At 42.7% G+C, this 6,766-nt stretch overlaps 1 protein-coding gene across 7 annotated transcripts in view; it reads right to left on the bottom strand.

The window, feature by feature from the left end:
- Positions 1 to 6,766, bottom strand: part of AUTS2 (activator of transcription and developmental regulator AUTS2) — a 1,243,088-nt gene that overhangs the window by 366,254 nt on the left and 870,068 nt on the right. The gene's annotated exons all lie outside the window — the stretch shown is intronic.

The following is a 6,766-nucleotide window of genomic DNA, read 5'->3' as shown; positions in this document are numbered from 1 at the left end:
TTTCTATCTGGGCATCAGGGGGATGCCTGCAGATGAGACACATGACCTGAAATAGGTCAGCCAGACCAGGTGTGTGTGTTTTCCTGAGTGGTCACTGGGGGCATGGCTTTGTCCGGTGTGATATGAGAGATACAAGAGGACATGACCATTCTACCTTGGAAACAATATGAAAAACACTCTAAACAAGAGAGTAAGATTAAAAAGATGTATTATTTGTGTTTACTCAGCAAGAAAAGACTGAGGGGACCCTGCTACGGGTACGGGGGAGAGGGAGGGGAGGGACTCCAGATACTTCAGTTCTGTTCCTTGGTCAGTAGGGGTTATGTTTTTATGATGCTGGCCTATAACCCTTTCTTACCAGGAAGTCATAAGAGGACCAGGGGCCCTGGGGAGTGTACACAGGTTAATATGGCTCTGTTGCCCTTTTGAGGCAAAGGACCCCAAGGGTTTTGCCTTTACGATGTGGATTTTCCAAATAATTAAGCCTTGGTGAATGCTCATTGAAGCAATCAGAGTGTCACCTGGTTTATACAATGGCAGTTAAGTATTTTCCAAAGCAAACACTCCCTTCCCTTGGACCTATCTTAATTTAGGCTATTTTGGGATTCTGTTTCACTTTCATCCCCCTATACCCACCTCTGAGGCCATATATTTTTAAAAAATCAAGCAAAATCAAGGATCATTTGGACATGTCCTGTTTCAGCATCCTTCTTGGTCTACATTACCAACGTTTGCTTTCCTAAGCCCCTCACTTCAGGGTTAACATTTCCCTACCTAATGAATGCATTTTGCAGAGGGGCATGCCTGGTCCACACCAGAAAATGACATTCTTCTTCTCTAACATCTGATATTTCTCCTTTTCCTCAGACATGTCCCAGAGCTTTGGGATTTTATTCTCCTAGGGGAAAGGGGAAGAGACTGCATTGGGTCTCCAGCTCCATGAATAATTATCTAACTCCAGTTTCCATACTCATTCATCCATTCATTGGAGGTCTTCAAGCTTGATGATTATTGGGTATGTTCTAGAGGGGAATTCTCTTGGATGGGGGGGTTCGACCACCTTTAAGGGTCCTTGCAACTCTAAAATTCTGAGACTCATTTATTGGTTTAACAATATTTATTAAGCTCCACTCACTGTGCTAAGCCTAAAAGACAAAAATGAAAAAAGCCCTGCCTTCAAGATGCTTACATTCTTCAAGGAAGAATCAACATGCACACAGATAGAGGACCATAGATTTAAAACTCAAATGAACTTAGCAGGAATCGAATTCAACCCTCTTGTTTAATAAATGAGGAAACTGAGGCTGAGAGTAGATACTGAAGGAGGAATTTGAACTTGTCTTTTTCACTACAAGTTTAACACTCCAGCCACTGTGGTCCCTGGCTGCCTCTCAGCCCACAGAACTCACTATTATCAGGTAGTTTCCTGTCTAAGTCCCAATATGGGCTGACCCTGCTTAGTTCCCAAGATTGGACAAGATTCAGTGCTTTCCAAGTGGAGTGGCCAGAGACTGAAATGCAAATACAAAATGAAATAGGGCAGGGCAGGGAGAGATATTGAAACAGCCTGTTGAGTCAGATGTGCTTAGTTCTTTCATTCTCACTGAAGTCAACACCAGCTAAGTCCAACTGTAGGGGGAAGGTCAATAGCAGGGTGACAAGTCAAGTTTCCATTGGAACATGGGTGTTCACACCTTCAGCTATGGCCATCCTTCCCTTTGTGGAAGGAAGGAGCCAGTGATAGAACCAATCACCTGCACCAATTTGCATTCTTGGTCCTACTTCTGATCAAAAGGAAGAAAAATGGCTTCTCCAAAGGTAGCCAGGGGACTGACAATTCTTGACCTCATATTAGTTATTTCTATGGACCTGGGTGACCCTCTTAGGAGGCTCTGAGATGTTTGATAACCCAATAAGAAGTGGTTTCCTCAAAGTCTTATTGTGAACAGACACTGAGTATAGGCTTTCAAAAACAAAGGAGCATGTGGCATATAGATGCCGGAAATAAAAGCCAGGAAAAATACAAGCTCATGAGAAAATGTAAGGATGTAGAATAGACAAAGTGCCAAATGTGGAGATGGAGGGCCTGGGTTCAAATCTTGTTCTGTCATTGATGGAATGACCCTGAATAAAATACTTTACCATTCCACATTTCTTTTTGTGAAATGAGGGTGCTAGACTGGATATTCTCTTAGGAGCCCACTCCATTCACACAGAAGACAGAATGCTAGATGTGAAGTCTGAGAACCTGGGTTCGAATCCTAGCTCTAACACTATACCACTCAACTGAGTCTTCATCCCTTCATCCCTCTTCATCAGTTTCCAAATCTGTATCGAACAAGCTATCCTTTAAGATACTGTTAAGGGCTAACCCTAAAATGCCATGATCCTATGAGCACAGGGATCTATCCCAAAAGGCTCGTTTAAAGCTTTAATAGTCTGGGACTATGCTATGACTTTTGGTACACCCTGTATAAGGCACAAAAAGAATGGCTTTTTGAATGTGCCCACCATACCTCTGGTCTTTAGAAAAATGGCCTTAGAGAATTCCTAGAAAGGAGGGAACCAGGCCCCTTCCACTGCTGGGAACCAGAATACAAGCTAGGGTCAAAGGACAGAGAACAATAACACCCCCTTAGACCCACTGAACATTTAAAACAGGAAGGGACCTTCAAGAACATCCATTCCAAGGCCCTAATTTTACAGACGAGGACATGGAAGCCGAGAGAGGGACTTGCCCAAGGTCACTCCATGAGGACCTTCTCCCATTTCCATTGCTGGAAAAGCAACTTCCTGTTAAGGAAAAAAAGAGAAAAAGAAGAAGCAATTTCCCCTCCTAACAAAGCCATATCTTTTGGCAGAAACCTCAGAATGGGAAGAAAAACCTTGAATTCTGAAAATATAATAGACAGGGGACTCAACTTAAGAAAAGATTTCATCTATCATCTACCAAGAGGATGGGGTCACGGAGTGGGGTATTCTTTCTACTTGAGAGACCATACTAAAAATCTCAGAAATGTAGCAGGGAAAAAACCCTTCGGTGCGGCGTCTTAATATGTAATAGAGGTTGCAGTTTGAAGGAGGCTTATCATTTCTTCTGACATCCTGACAGAAATGTATAATAGAGAAGTTTAGCACTGTGGGCAGGTTAAATTAGACCAGGCAGGAGAAATCATTTCAATGTGAATTGAAGCATTACTGTGGCCCACTCTGCCTCGGCCTTGACGGTCTTCACTTCCCCCTTACCCACGGCCTCCAGCCGAAGAGGCACTTCAGTGAAGGGCCTGGGGAGGATGGGAGTGCTGCCGCTTGAGAGCCCACTCTGCACGAGGTAACAGCTCTCCAATGATGGAACTCTGGATGCTGCTCAGTCCTCTGCCTTTCCCAGGCCCCTTCTCTGTCAATTAACTGGGGCTGGGGGGATGTTACTACAGCCACACAAACCAAGAACTTGGGATTGGGTTTATCAGGCTTTCCATCAGGACTTGTTACAGATGGGCACATCGGACCATCTAGTGTATAGGGGCTAGAGCTGTCAGGAAAGGGATGTGTGGGTCAGGGAAGAAGAAACCTTTTTGGGGGGTGCATGATTACTGTTTTTAAAAATATGAGAAGTTGTCATATGGAATCAACCTGGATCTGTTCCTTGCAAGTAGGGATTGTTTCAATTCTTTTTATCAGTGTATTCGTACAATGCCTGGCTCATAGCAGGTAATATGCATGCATGTATTTATGTGTAGATGCACATGTATACATATATGCACACACATACATGTACACAAATTATTAGATTGATTATATATACATATAAACACACAGACACACACATATATATTTGATCGATTGATTAGATGGAAGACAAGTTGATTTAGGCTCCCTGAAAGGGGGAAAAAAACCCCTTCCTAACAATTCACATTATTTCTCAAGACTTCAGGTTCTTCCACTGTAAAATGAATGGAATTGACAGATTCTATGGATCTTTAAAACCAGAAGTCTTTGAATCTATGAATTAGAGCTATCCAAAAAATGCAACGAAGACGCACAGTGAGATTCTCAACACTGAAAGGAGAATAGCTGACCACTTGTAGAAGGTGTTGTAGAAAGGATTCTAGTGAGGGAAGGGGTTAGATTAGATGGCATTAAGGGTCCCTTAGTTGCTCCTGGGAATTTTTGAAGTCCCTCCTGAGACATCAAAACAAAATTATGTGTACTTTTTTTTTCCCTTTGCATGCCCAGTGTTTAGGACAGTGCTTGGCACATAGTAGGTGTCTGATAAATAGTAGTTGATTGATTGATGGGTTGAATCAAGGGCCTACTATGTGCCAACCACTGGCTAAACAAGACAAATAGATCTCCTTCCTCTCAAGGCCTAGCACATATTAAGCGCTTAACAAATACTGAACAGATTGATTCTATCAGCAGAATTCTAGCGATGGGTAGATTTCATAGAATATTCAGTTATTTCAAATGAACAATCTATGCATACTATGCGATATATGACATTTCTCATTCTCTGGCAACACTGGATCATAGAGGTGTTTAGCATTTCTATCCCCACAATATTTATTTTGTTGTTGTTGAGTCATTTTTCAGTCCTGTCTGACTCTTTCTGACCCCATCTGGGGTTTTCTTTTGCTTTTTTTTTTTTTTTTGCTTTTTGGAGGGCAATTGGGGTTAAGTGACTTGCCCAAGGTCACATGGCTAGTTTTTGTGTTAAATGTCTGAGGCCGGATTTGAACTCAGGTCCTCCTGACTCCAGGGCTGGTGCTCTATTCACTGCACCACCTAGCCACCCCATCTGGGTTTTTTTTTTTTTTGACAAAGATACTAGAGAGGTTTGTCATTTCCTTCTCCATCTCATTTACAGATGAGGAAACTGAGGCAAACAGTGTTAAGTGACTTGCCCAGAGTCACACAGCTAGGAATTGGCCAGATCTGAACACCAGGGTTGACGTTCTATCCACTACATGGCCTAACTTCCTGACAGTATAGTCACCATTACATAATGACTTATACCTAAGCATACACTTTGGACTCACTGAATAAACAGATGGATAGAGGTGAGGGGACTCGGTCAGAATCACACAGCTAGGAAGTGACAGTTTGATAGGGATTGGACTTGTGATTTCCCTGATGAAGGGAATTTCCTAGATGAGGAAACTGCTTCTATTACACAGGCTGTTGTATTTTCAGAAACACAGAGTCTTTGAGATTTGCCTAGAGAAGACCCAGTGCCCTGAGTCACAAAGTCAATATGTGAAAGGTGGGACTAGAACTCGGGTCTTCCAGACTCCAGAGCCGGCTTTCTATCAACAAAGCTGTGCTGGATCAGGGGCTGAAACCCAGGGGCTAAAACATTCTGACTTATGTCTAGCATCATATACATACCAACGCCACTGTCATGAGTCAGGACCTACCCCTGCTCTATTCCTAGGGTTGAAAGGACCCCCACTAAACTTGCAACTCAGGCCTGTAGCCCCCTTGGATGGTAATTATCAGGACCTTCCCTAAGCAAGGAAAGGGCCCTCTACTTGGAGCTCATAAGGGGGTTAAAGAAAAAAAAAGAGAGAGAGAGAGTACCACCGGGTGAGGATTTGGGGGGATTTGTTAAAGCAGTGTTCTTTAGGAAAGGCACTGTCTGTTTGGTTCTGAAATCAGGCTGTTGGCATCACTTAACGTTTTACAATAAGTGGGCATTAATTAATGCTAAATTACAATAGAATTCCTCCCGAATTACATATGACACCCACATTAATAGCAAACGAGATCATTCTGATTAATGTTACCACGGTGAGTACAGCCAGAATGTATAATGATCTGTAGAGGCTTTGGGCCAAATGCTACTTAGTAAAGGGCTCCCTTTAAGGAAAAAAAAATTAAATAGGAGAAAAGCTTTGAAGAGTAATTGATAATTTAAGTAATGATTTGGCTATGAGCTGGGTAAGCTGTGTGTGATGGTGGTGTTGGCAGGGATGGTGGAGAAGCACAAGAAGCCTGAGAGCCGGAGACATTGGAGGGTCAGGGGAATTCAGGTTAGGTACTACAGGTGGGGTGTTTGCTTGGGATTCAGGAACCCTGGGTTCAAATTCTGCTTCTGATACTTACTAACTGTAAACTCCGAGGGCCTCAGTTAACCTTCCTACCACATGAGAGGGGCTAGACTAGCTGAACTCCACATCTATGAATCTACGAGATCTCTGAATCAATGGCTCAGTAAGCTTTTAGAGACAGACATAATTTCATATAACACACTAACAAAAAACGTAATGATGACACATTCATGGCCTTTGTCAAAGCCAACAGGAAAATGTGCTTAAGACTCATTTTAAAGATTCTTAGGGGATATCTTTTCATTCATTGATAAATATTTACTAAGTACCCCAGGGCAGCCAGGTGGTACAGTGGATGGAGAACCAGGTCTGGAGTCAAGGAGACCTAAGTTCAAATCTGGGCTTAGACACTTATTAGCTGTGAGTCCCTCGGCAAGTCACTTCACCCCGTTCACCTCAGTTTCCTCATCTGTAAAATGAGCTGGAGAAGCAAATGGCAAACCACCCCAAGAAAAACCTAAGTGGGGTCATAAAGAGTCAGACATTACTGAAAAATAGCTGAATAACTGAACTAAGTAGCCCAGTATTCAAGATAGTAATTGAAGTGCCTTAACTAGATGTTGAAGAGTCACAAGGTTTTGGAGTTATCTCATTTACCCATCCATCCATCATCCATCCATCCATCCATCCATCCATCCATCCATCCATCCATCCAT

Source organism: Petaurus breviceps, unplaced genomic scaffold (genome assembly GCF_028583685.1).
Source record: "Petaurus breviceps papuanus isolate PSGF00001 unplaced genomic scaffold, PetGlider_PUasm1.0 186, whole genome shotgun sequence".
Classification (NCBI taxonomy): Eukaryota; Metazoa; Chordata; class Mammalia; order Diprotodontia; family Petauridae; genus Petaurus; species Petaurus breviceps.
The sequence above is the reverse complement of the archived record's forward strand: the minus strand, read 5'-3'. Positions and strand labels throughout refer to the sequence as shown.